At 39.9% G+C, this 13,350-nt stretch overlaps 1 long non-coding RNA gene across 1 annotated transcript; it reads left to right on the top strand.

Moving 5' to 3' along the window:
- On the top strand, window positions 1-2,457 carry LOC310693487. Its single transcript, XR_014519201.1, has 3 exons — window positions 1-159; window positions 1,707-1,836; window positions 2,012-2,457. It is a non-coding gene; the product is annotated as an uncharacterized lncRNA (long non-coding RNA).
- The last annotated feature ends 10,893 nt before the right edge of the window (window positions 2,458-13,350 follow it).

Below are 13,350 nucleotides of genomic sequence, written 5' to 3'. Positions count from 1 at the left end.
AATTCTGCCATGGAGAGGGTGCTCTCTTATGTCATCACATCAAATGTAATGCCCAAGGATGGGACTCTAAGGATATTATTGCTTGAGTGCTGTACACAAGTTACATGTTGACTTAATGTAAAAGATGGGACTTGAAATAGCTGATCTCTGGTAGGAATGGTAAAGGATTTTCTTTTACTCCGCAGTTTGGTGTTATGTGCCCTGTTGGATCCTGTCGAATCGGAGCAGAATGTAGACCTGTGATTTAGGCCTCAGGCCTACCTGCCTTTCTGAGCACTTGTTCCATTTTCTTATATGGTTGGCTGAGGGATGCTTCTTATTTTTTCATCCGTTAACAGTGTTTGGCTGCATGGAGCAGCTTTAAAGCATGGCACCTCTGCATTCTCCCCACTTGTGAAACCCAACGACTGGTATACAAAGTTCCCCAACAGTTAAAGGAAAACATAGCCATCATGGTAGCCATTGATAGTAAAACATAGCCATTATTGACAGCCTTATCCTCCATGAATAATCCTCTTTTAAAGTCATCCAAGACGATGGCCATTGAAAAACGGTTCTCATTTCGGTTTATATTTCTTTGCTCCCATAAGCATAAGAACAGTGATCAAAGAGCCAGAACCACAGCAAAAGAAATTTACATTGTTTTTTAAAATTACTGATGAATTGAGAAAAAATTCTTTAAAATAGTAAAAGCACAATAGAAAATAAACAGAAAATTGCATAAAACGATCACAATATAATAGATGAAACAATTACAATGGTGATACTGCAAACTCTAAATAGAAGAAATATAAAACTACATTAGCTGCTTATGGTGGACCAAGAAATTATAAATGAAAAATGAAAGTATAAGAAAGCAATTGTCCTAACAGACTCCTTGCTGTCCAGCTAACTTAAAAGCTAAAGCAGAAGAAAGTTTCACAATATTATAAGGCTTTCTAAATCAATATGGGGAAAGTTATTTATTTATTTATTTATTTATTTTTGAATTTATAAACCGCCCTATACCCGGAAGTCTAAGGGCAGTTCACAGAATAAAATAAAAATATAAAACCACAAAAAAACCAATCAAAAAACCCAACAACAACCCAAAGTTACTTAAGATGTTAAAAGAAGTAAATTATACATATGAGATACTGGTATATATTGATCTAGTATTGAGATAAACTTTAGGAGCTTTGGTGCATAAATGATTTTAAATACATAAATGATATTAAATTAGGAAAATATTAATCAGAAGTCCATGTCTACCAGATGTCTTGTGGTGTGGTCTACTGTTTTCCACTGGAAGATCCGTTAGCAGAAGTAACCCATGAGGATTAGGAAAAATCAAAAACAGGATGAAAAGTAAAAATAATAATAATAAACCCTAAGAAGAAACTAGCCTCTGTGTGTCCTGTGCTGGAAATAATACTTTCCTCTTAGCAAACAGACAAGCTTCTCAAATGCATATAGGACAGATCTGTTCACTATCGCTCAACAGTACCAGGCCAACACATCAGGCATAGGCAAACTCAGCCCTCCAGATGTTCTGAGACTACAATTCCCATCATCCCTGACCACTGTTCCTGTTAGCTAGGGATGATGGGAGTTGTAGTCCCAAAACATCTGAAGGGCCGAGTTTGCCTATACCTGCAGCACACCTTCAGGACAGGTGCTGTTGCCATTGATAAAACACCCCCCCCCCATTCCAGTCTGCCTTACAGAAGAAAGTTCAGCTAGCAGCAGCACCTTACAGAATGGAAAGGAACCTTCTTCTTTCTAAATGAAGTAACCAAAAGCTGAGGCAGAGGAAGAGAAAATGAAAAATATCTCCACCTGTCTTATATTGGTAAGGTAAAAATAACGAGCTGGAAGTATTTCATTATACTTAACAGAAAAAGCTTCTAAGCAAACAGGTGAAATTTATCTATGGTATTTATTTATATGGCCTCCATGATTACTGCCATAACATTTTATTCTCACAGCTATATGAAGTAGGGGGTTTATCTCTTCTGTTTTCTAGAGCAAGAGACGAAGGCACAGAACAACAAAGTGTGTCCAGGAAGGATATGGGAGGATCAGCAAAATGAGGGATGTAATGTCGAAGAAGACAAGTCAGACAATAACCAGGGCTTACATACATACATACCACTAAAGGAAATTTAAGGATTGTATGCTTCATGAGTAACTAAGTTGTTTCATCCAAGCAAGTCTATAATTTTCTGGAGATCATGCCTTTTGATAACATTGGCACATTCCTGTTCTGAAACCAGAATCAGGCCTCTGTTCTTCTATTCTTCTGTTTCTGCTGTCATCAGCCTGTTGTTTTGTCTTTGGGATACTTCTTAATGAGTAGCGTTCCTGATGAAATGAATACACACACTGTCAGTGAGAGAGATACATGCTCATTCTTCATTGCCTTCATACAGATTTGCCAGAACATAGCCAGATATAACCTGTACCTCAGTCCTGCCCCACACCTTAGACTTTGAACATTGCTTACTTTTAATATAAGCATGGGAAGTGCTATATTGTTCTTATCATTTAAAAATACTTTCCAGTCACATTGTATGAATTTGGCCTCTATAATTATAGCGGAACCCCAGTTTCTGAGCATCTCGGAAGCCAAACGTTTCAGAACCCAAACTCTGAAAACCCAGAATTGCTTCCGTTTTTGAACGCACCTCGGAAGTCGAACGGCTTCCGCTGCGTGTTTTCCAGTTTTGCTCAGTGGAAATTGCAGATGGCCATTTGCGCCTCAGTTGTCAAACGTTTCGGAAGTCGAACGGTCTTCCGGAACATACTACGTTCCACAACTGAGGTGCCACTGTGATGTTTGGTCAGAATTTCGTCGTGAGAATATTGATAAAAATTAACATGGCATGCTGTGCTTGGTATACACCAATCCATATATTCCCTTTGGTGTATGGAAAGGCAGTTTATCTATACAGCTGCATCTCATCTGTAACTAAGTTAGATACACTGGTGATACAATTATATAATAATAACAGCAGCAGCAACCAATAGCAGTAGTTCTACATAAGCTATTTTTCTGCTTGATGAAGATTTTGTATATGTTAGTATAAGTTAGTCCACTATGATCTTTGCTGGTCCTCAGGTTCCCACTTCAAATGTACCCAAATTCCAAATATTTCCCTTCCACTGTTTCAGTAGTCCAACAAAAAAACTTTTTAAAGGGAATGTCCATCCTTGAATAACCAGAAGATTCATAGAAGCAAGGCTTTTGGCTCCCAGAAGGTGGCAGCATCCCTCTAGAAAAACAAGCAGTAATGCTCATTCTTATGATTTCTGTTCTACAGTTATTTGCCAGTGGGTCACTGATAGGTTCAAGGTCCTAATTTATTTATTCCTTTATATTTTTAAAAAGTAAAGGCACATATGATCAGATAATCGTACTTAGGTGATGGTCAAAAGTAATAATGATAGGACTCATTACAACTTTGAAATGTGCTTGCCTTTTCAGTGGTTCACATGGTGCTTTCATTCATCCATATGGAAGCTGAGGGACCTTCTTGATCATTCTTTATTCGATTTCTGTCACATGCAGCAATCACAAGCATTAACGTTAACTTAACACTTTGGTATTGAATCGCTTTTGCCACACCTCTCATGCTTTTCCTGCATTTTCCTGCCCTGTGTCATGACGGAACTATTTACGGTAACCATTAAATAGGAATCTACATTCAACCCCCCCATATGGAAGAATGGACTAGCACTTCTGGCACTGCGTGAAACTCGATGAAAGTCAGCCAAATGTCCTGAAAAAGTAATAAGGAATGTGGCACTTTACCAGGAGCAGCAATATGCTAAATACGTTGCTAAGTAGACTGCAACATGCTGATGAGGTTGTCTGAAATATTCCATTTGCTTTCAAGAATTGTACAAGCTTAAATCTCTAATGTTTAAGTTGAGCCTGATTTCTGATTAATATGTCACAAAGCTTTTCCACGATTTTGCATACACTGACAGGCAACGTAGCGAAAAAGTAACTGATCAGTGAAATGCAGAGAGGGAGGGGGGGTCTAGTCTGCTTGGCCCCACCCATTTCTTAGTCTTTATTGCCTTTTCGTTGATGCCACCCATCTGATTCATGCTAACAAAAATAGGGCTTCACTCCCTTCTTTAGGTAAAAGGCTGCTGGGAAGAGTTATTCTGTAGTCCTCATCACCTGGTCACACATAACTTCATCCCGTTTCATTAAAGCCTTCTTATGATGAGCTACAAGTTAACAAAGATTTTATCTCTCCATTGACTCAAAAAACCACTCAGCTAGATTTTAGTGAGCCACAAATGTGCCTTTTACAGTAAGTGAAATGTTATGGGGAGATGGGATAAAAGAAAAAAGCCCGAAGAAGGCTAAGCTGTTATCACTCCTGGCTGTTTGTCATGCTTCTGTCGCAGCAAAGTTGGGAAGTGTGTGAATGCGGTCAGCGGTTTCTGACGGAAAAGAAGCACTGCTACACTGAGGGGTCCTAATTTTACTTTTAGAGAGACAGATGATCCAATAATGTTACTTCAGTGATTGTCAAAAGCAATAACGACAGCACTTATCATAGCTCCAAAGTGTGGCTACTTCTCTACTGACACAATACCTGATGATCCATAACTGTGTTACCATCATCCCAACCCTGGCTGCAGAAAGTGGACAAGATACAAGGCAGAGCGATCTATCATCTATCTATCTATCTGGGTTGGACAGAAGCCTTGTGCACGTCAGAAGCCTCATGCACGTCCATTCCACTTAATACCTGTAAGGTGGTATGGTGTGAAATGGCATATCCAATATTGCTGCTTCCACCAAAAGGATAGTGTGTTGTCCATTATTCTTCTCAGCCATAAAAGACTAATGAGTGTCAATTCCTGCTTGTGCTAATGCTATTCATGTCACGAAAAAAACAAAAAAACCTCACACACTCCTCAAAATATGCTGAAGTATAGTGCAGAACTGTGTTTGTGTCTAAAAAGATCTCTGAATTCCAGAGCTGTTTCTTGCCATCTACAACCCTTCTCCCTGAGATTGTACAGTTTGATGTTGTCCCTAGTTCTGGGCAGCCTGACAGACCATGGGGCAAGGACTAACTGGAATAAGAGCTGTCCAGCCGAAAATGACAGTTTCCAGGTAACAGGTGGTAAGGGATGGTCAGCACCTCGGAAAGCTCCCAGGCAAGACAGATGTTACTCTCACAATAAGGTTTCTGTATTTCTGCCATTAGCTCAGGCATTAAATCTTCTTCCAAGATGAAGCACACATGGTTATTCCTCTGGTTTGCCTTCAGGCAGCCTTGGTCAAGTTGAGAACCATGGGATTCCCATTGACCCACACAAGGTATTCAAGGTCTGGAGCACAGCGAAGCAGAATGCATGGGATTTCACAGCCAAGGCTTATTGTGGAAACTGCCGCATACCTCAACTTCTCAGCCGGTGTACTTGTGTGTTTGTGTAGGATTCAATATCTAAGCTGCAAAGTCGTTTTTCCAACATGGGAATTAATCTCTGTAAGAAGTGACATGACTTTTAAGATTGTCCCTCAGGTTGTTTTGAGACATCATTTCCAGTAGTGATGGTTGTTAGAAAGCAGCCCTCCCAACTGAAGTGATCTTCCCTGATCTTCCTGCTAGGGAGCATCTGCACTACCATTGGTCTTTCATTCTGGCAATAACCCTTCCCAGATGTTGATCCTGCAAAGTTCATGTGGACTGACAGTATCACTCCCCGTTGCCCACCTGATGGGTATTCAGCTCTCTGATTCAGAGAGTGTAAAATCTGGAAAGCACCCTTAATCATGTTGCAAATCTGAACTCCATGGAAGACATGCCACAGACTTCTTAATTGCAGAGGTAGGAGTAACTAGACAAAAATAACTGGCAATGCTGTTTACCATTGGTCTTGCAGGTTTCAGTTTGTGTGGTAACAGCGTTCCGTACGCAGAAAACAGGAGCAGCCAGCTAATTAATCAATTCATCAGTCTTTTGCACTTAAACATAAGAGAGGGTTGTGCAAGCAATTGAACAAACAAACAAATGAGCAAACAGAAAAGAATTACGATTGAAGATCAAAAAGTCCTGGATCACAAGCTGAGGCTTTTTTTTCTTTTTATCCAAAGCTTAGAAACCTTGGATAATGATAGGAATGTTTTATCTCAGCATATTCAGACAGCATATAGAAGGGTAGTTGTGGTACTCTGCTATAACAGAGAGTTTTGTGGCACCTTAAACTCTGACAGAAACATTATGGGTCATGCCATAATGAATTTGTTAATCTTTAAGAAGGCCCAAGAGCCTAACAAATGTATTATGGTTAATGCTAATAATAAATTTGCTAGTCTTTAAGGTGTCACAAGACCCCTGGTTGTTCATGCAGCAGGACACAGTGGCAAGTCTTGATTTTGTGGCTTGTGTGCCCATACTGTATACAGTCTTTCAATTTACACCTTCGTTTTCCTATGTACACATGAAAACTGTAATGTATGGAGTACCTTTTAAAATTTGATCATCCCTTCATCTGCTAATGCGGAGCTGTGGTGAACTAGCTGTACTGTAAAGCAAGTAGAAGCTTCATTATACTAAACTAAAATGATTACATAAAGCAGGGTACAAATTATGAGTGAAGTTTCTAGAATTATAGAGTTGAAGGGAGGTAGGGGGCTTGTAAGCCCTACTGCCCAGCCCTTGACCCCAGATCCATGCAAAGAATCTGAAGCTGTGGCTTCTGAGTCACTCATGCACAGTCAATCTGATCTCAGCAAGTCACACAATGTCCATGTTCATCCTGCAATACCCAAATGATCACATGGGATGGTACAGTCCCTGCAAAAGATGGAGATCAGTGTTTACGTCCATCATTGGGAGTTAAAAGTGCTTAATTCTGCCTGGATTGCATTTATTGTATCTTTGGAAGTAAAGCCACAAGGCAGATTTGTCCACAGCAATGTCCATTGGTTCCCGGTTCCTTGCTTATCCATCTTATGAGATCACCTTTAAATAAAGTTTCATGGCTGACACATTTAGATGGGTGACATTATTCAGACGAAACATTTTTATGTATGTATTTCCACTGGAATAAATCCCAAAGCAATCCTCTATAGATGATGCACATCAATGCAATAGAAACCGAGTAAGAGAATAGAAAATGTCCAGCTCCTTCTATAAAGCCTCTGAAATGTTTTGAATTACACGATGGGCTTGTTTGCTTGAGTTCAAATAGCAAATGATTGATAAAACCAATGAACATCTGCAACATCAAGATGCACGAATTAACAGCCTTTTTAAAAAGCACATGAGCCTAATGTAAAACGAAGAATGGCGACGAAATGTGCATGCTACATCATTTATTGTTACTGGGAAATGTTATGTATGTGTTCTATGTGCCCATTTTTCATCAATATATAATTTTTATGGCTTGGAATGTAATAGTTATGTTTTCTGCAATATTTGGTAAATGCTATGTATAAATTGCAAATCTGTATGATTTGTTAGAAAACGATCCCCTTTAGAGAATAAAATTTAAGCCTGTCATAGACTTAACTAACAGTTGCTGTGCCCCACTCCTGCTGGCTCTCCCATGAGGATATTGTCTATATCGTTGATGGAGTGCTAAAATTTCCCATTAACTTCTAAAGCAGCTCAGATTATGACATGAAGCTTACAGGCTTTTCCAGCTGCAATTCTATTCCTGAAATCCTTCAGGCCCCTGCCCTCCAACAGCAAAAGTAACATTGCTTCTACCTCAAGTAGTTATTTGGGGGGGGCAGGTGTTGCCCCAAATGCCACTGGAAAAGGGTTTGTAGGGTGGGGTGGGGGTTTCTGTAGTAGAGAGGCTTTGAGTTGTGCCAGCCATTTTAAACTTACACGGTAACATAACTAGAGGTTGGAGACATGGTCCAGCAGCTTCCTGCTGTCACAATGGCTAATCACATGCTCATGAGAAGGCTACAACCAAGACCTGAGCACAACAGCATTACTGTCCCCTCCATGATCCCCAGCAACTGGTATTGCCAAGAACTAAAACCAAACTAGAAGTGTTAACTTACTTCTCCATTGATTTGTTGCTTCCAGTTTACCAGAGATAAAAGGTGACCTGTTTGACTCAGAAAGGATGCTAAAAGATGGGCACAATCATGTGCCACAGGAAGTTCCATGTACAACAACTAGAATTTGTGCAGTTACAGCTCTTGATATTGTCTATCATGGTTTGGATCGCACAATTTGTGTAACACATTTTGCGTAACACATCCACCACAGCAACACAATTTGCGTAACACATCCACCACAGCAAAATGCTATTTTGGAAAGAAAGGAGGAATCTCATTTTGTTTCCCTGGATACCCACAGAAACTCCAAGTGTCCCTATTTTCCAGGGACGTCTCTGATTTAGAGAAGCTGTCCCGGTTTCTGATTTGATCCTGGAATGTCCCACGTTTCCTTAGGATGTCCCTATTTTAACTGGAGAAATGTTGGACTGTATGGAGTTATCCGACCCCTATCCGACCCCTGAGCCATCTGAAGGCAATCCTGTATAGGGAAGGTTTTTAAAATGTTTAATGTTTTATTATGTTTTTATAAATGTTGGAAGCTGCCCAGAGTGGCTGGGGCAACCCAGTAACATGTGTGGGGTATAAATAGTAGAATTATCATTGCAGAATGGGACGTCTCTATTTTCATCAGAGAAATGTTGGAGGTTATGTACCCAAATACTGTAAAACTAAACTTTCAACGACTATTTTACTTTTTGAGTAAAGTTTTAAAATTAAAAATCCACACGCACCACCATTTTAATTATATTGCTTTTGCAGTGAGTAACTGTCATGAAGGCATTGTTTGTAAAATTTCAATCTCTCCCCCACTGCTGCACACTCCACACTTTCTATTTTCACGACATGATTTATTGTTAAGCAACACATTCTCCACAGTAGAAAAAGAAGAGGGAGGAAGGAAAAAAAATAAACACCCAAACTCCAGTGACTGTATTCAAAAAATGTAATGCTTCTTATCACAAATAATTTAAAAAATGCAAGCACCCCAATTTGCAGCTAGGAGGCCCACTTGAGGGATCAGTTAAAATTTACTCCTTTATGCACATGCCAACTCTGACTTCAAAAAGACTTTATTCCCAAGGATAAACAACCCAATATTTGTGTAATATAATTAAGTGAAGGCATCTTTTAAATGTCATACCAGCTTGTGCCATGCTTTAAATTGTTATGCATCAACAGAATTTAACGAGATGGCCAAGGATCCTGCTTCCTGCGTGAATGTGATAAGCCACAAATACTGTATAGCTCTTTAATAGATTGCCAAAATAAAGCATTTTGTATGCAAATTATTCATGGAGTAGCAGAGCTAATACAGTGCCAAAATTACGCCCACTGGTCCCCTGCAATTAGCAGTTAAGTTGAAGTATCTTCAAACTGCAGAATTTCTTTCAGTGTCTCCCAATACTTAAACATCTTTTCATTTATGGAAATGCGAAAATGGAGCTTTCATTTTCTTGTTAAGGTTTTGGGTGCTTGAGCTTTACAGCAGAGAGGTAGCAATTGGCATCTAATCTGAACAATTGCACAGAGGCTCTGTCTGAATTAAACACAACGGACAGGCCTAGTAGCTTGCAAAGAGGTGGGGGACCAAGTTTTTTTTTTTTTAAGTGAGTTTAGATAAGGCTATATGTATATATAAATCCCCTGCTTTTTGGTGACACAGAATAAAGCAATAGAAACAGCTGGATCTCAAGGTTTTTTAAAAAACCTGTTTTGACCCCCTCTCTCAATTCCATTTTTCATTTCTGCCATTATTTTCCTTGTCAAGGAAACATCTATCTGTTGGTAATTGCTTCTGTTTGGGAGGAAGGGTGGGGTATAAATTTAATAATTATAATACAGAAATACTGTACAGCTATACAGAGGGTTAGACACTTATTCATCACCAAATAAAGAAGACAAGAAAGACACACACTTACCCCAAAAAGTAAAATGATGCATCTTCTAATTTAAATGTATAGGTGCAAACTTAGATATAATTACTGTGAGTGCTATTCCATGCTAGTCTTAATCAGAGTAGACCCATTGATGTTAACAAAAATGACCAATTTAGACTCATTTATTTCAGTTGGTCTATTCCAAGTAGGGTTTAAGGAAAGACCACCTTATATAGCCTTTAAGAGGAAGGGCAGGATAAACATGGAATGAATAAATATATATACAATTTTAAAAATATTTAAAGGTTGCCTTTCATTGCAGAAAATAGGATAGTTTACAAAACAAAAGCAGTACAATACAGGCACCAGAGATCCTGAGTTCAGGAAAGCTCATTGAACAGGCTGGTCGATATGGAAGGAGGCACTCTCTCAGCCTGCTCTTAGGCTGGATATAGACATGTCATAGAAGCGATTCAGTTAAACACATTGTAAATTCATACAGGGAAATGCGGTAGGGGAAGACTGGCCTCCACAGTGCCATCTGGTGTCACAGTGTTATATAGCATATACAATGCATATAAAACACTCTTCTTTTTTTTAACCAATCTAGCTGAGTCCTTAAGGTGTACCGGACTATATAAATCAGCAACGAAACCTTAAAGTAAGTTTTGTAGCAAACAGGCAGATGGTTCAAATTCTTCAGCGTGTGCAAAGGATCTAGGCATCTTAGTAGACCACAAGCTGAACAGGAGTCAACAGTGTGATGCAGCAGCAAAAAAAGCTAATGCTATTCAAGGCCACATCAACAGAAGTATAGTGTCCAGATCAAGGGAAGTAATAGTACTGCTCTGTTCTGTCTTGGTTAGGCCACACCCAGAGTACAATATCTAGTTCTGGGCACCACAATTGAAGAAGGATGTTGACAAGCTGGAGTGTGCGCAGAGGAGGGTGACTAAGATGATCAAGGGTCTGGAAACAAAGTCTTATGAGAAACAGTTGAGGCAATTGGGTATGTTTAGCCTGATAAAGAGAAACTAATAGGATAGCCATCTTTAAATATCTAAAGGGCTGCCATGTGCAGGATGGAGCAAGCTTGTTTTCTCCTGCTCTGGAGGCTAGGACCTAAACCAATGGATTCAGGTTACAGGAAAGGAGATTCCAACTAAACATCAGGAAAAACTTTCTGACAGAGCTGTTCAACAGTGGAATGGACTTGGACTTGGATGGCCACCTGTCAATGATCTAGTTGAGATTCCTGCATTCCTGGGGGTTGGACTAGATGACCCTTGAGGTGCCTTCCAACTCTACAATTCTATGAGTTGTAATATGTTCATTTTAGGATGCTCCACTAAATACTCTCGCGACTGCATTTTGCAGTAGCTACAGCTGCTGAATCAACCCTAAAGGCAGCCCCGTGTAGGAGACATTGCAACAATCCAATCTAGAATTCTCTAATGCAGCCTTTCTCAACCTGTGGGTCCCCAGATGTTGTTGGACTACAACTCCCCATCACCCCTAGCTAGCAAGGCCACAGCTCAGGGATGATGGGAGCTGTAGTCCAACAACATCTGGGGACCCACAGGTTGAGAACCGCTGCTCTAATGCATGAGTTACTGTGGCCAAGGCATCTCCATCCAGGGAACAGGCATAGCTGGTGCACCAGAAAGGCACTCCTAGTCAGTGAGGCCCTGAACCGCCAATGACAAAGCTGCATTAAGGAAGGACCCCCAAGCAATGAGCCTACTCCTTCAAGAGGACTGCTTGGGGTGTGGTGGTGGTAGTGGTAGGGAGCACTGTTAGTAGGTCCCTATAGGTCAGAAGCACAACTCATGTCAATGAGGAGCTGTGCCTTCATTATTATGGGCCCAACTCTGTGGCACTCCTTCCCACAAGAAGTTAGACAGCCGCCGTCCCTCCTGAATTTCAGACACCTGGTCAAAACTGTTGCACCCTGAATGCTTCTCAGATCTTTTACATTTAGAGAAGGTGGGGAGACAGAGATTCTAATTTTTTGTTGGAAGTTTCAAATTTGGGAAATTTAATTTATGTTTTAAATTTTGTATATTGTATATTTTATTGTTATAAGGCATTTTGAGACCTCTGTGGTAGAAATTATTTACATTCAACAAACAAAGAAATAAATTTTGCCACAATAGCTAAAAGTGTCACAGCATGGGGTTCTAGGATCCCAGTCATTGGGTTAGATATTAAGAAGCTATGAACAACCCAAAAGAGGTCTGCTGAATAGCTATTCCAGAATTGGCCAATAAAGGATTTTCTCCAGAGTTAGCCTTTTAGAACAAAATGATGCACAGTGTCCTCCATCTCTAGAAGTTTGGTTTAAAAGCTAAGCTATACCGGGCAGAAATCATTACAAAGCCTGCCAGTGTGAAATCCCTGTATATTCTCATAATTTTCCTTGAAGATATTCATGTTTTCTCCTCTGCATTCACAAAGGAGGGGGGGGGGAGATTCTTCCTGACTTGATCTGCCTTTTTCTAATGCCTGAAATCATCTATGAAACAAAGTTGTTCACAAACTGTTCAGGCATAGGGAAACATATTTTGAAAGTCATAAAAGATGAATGCTTGAAATTACTAAGCATTCTATGCTTTAAAAAATGCTCTCTCTTTGTATGTGTGTGTCATTTGTATCCCTGAGCTAAAATTAGGCCTCATAAAGGGCCTATAGAGGCTGATAGGTGAGTAGTGTAGATCCTGTTCATTTTCGGTAGTGTTAATGCAGACTATATTTTTCATTTACAATCTAATCATCAAAAGAGTATATTACATGTCAAGGGGTTGTGACAGTGATTTAAGGAGTCTATGTCAAACTGCTTGGACCTAAATGGCCTTCCTAAACTAACCTGGAGGATTTACTACCAACTAAACAAAAAATCTAATTCTGATCACAACTATTTTATAAAATTTTGTGGAATGCCATAAACAACTGTGTACACTCCAGTGAACTCCAAAAGTTGTAATAACACTCTCCAAGATTTGTATTAAATTTTTTCACTCCCAACTTTCCTGGTTTGATTTCCTGGCAAGAAGACAATGGCTAGACCCACTGCAGAATCATCAAGGCCATAACTAGATTATTTTTCCTCAAGCGCTAGGGCCATTTCACATGTAACACTTTCCCTATGTGTCTAGCTATCTACATATCTCTCGTGAGCAGTGTGGATGCCCGACACTGAGGAGAAGTGGTGGCCCAAGCAATGGGAGGTCAGTCATTTCTAGTAGACAGAATGGCAAGGCAAGGCCTAACAACTTGGAAGGAGATCAAGGTGTGGGTTCAGGACAATGGACAGTGCTCCTATCCTGAGGCCAAATATCAAAGCTATCTCAGCATAGCCCTGGAGCAACTAGCTGCATTTTACAAGATAGCTAGGTAGTCGTTACATGGAGATCCTACCCCTTGAGAGCCGACTTCAAG

This window comes from Podarcis liolepis (assembly GCF_965112155.1).
Source record: "Podarcis liolepis genome assembly, chromosome: 1".
Classification (NCBI taxonomy): Eukaryota; Metazoa; Chordata; class Lepidosauria; order Squamata; family Lacertidae; genus Podarcis; species Podarcis liolepis.
This window is presented reverse-complemented; position numbering and strand designations above follow the sequence as displayed.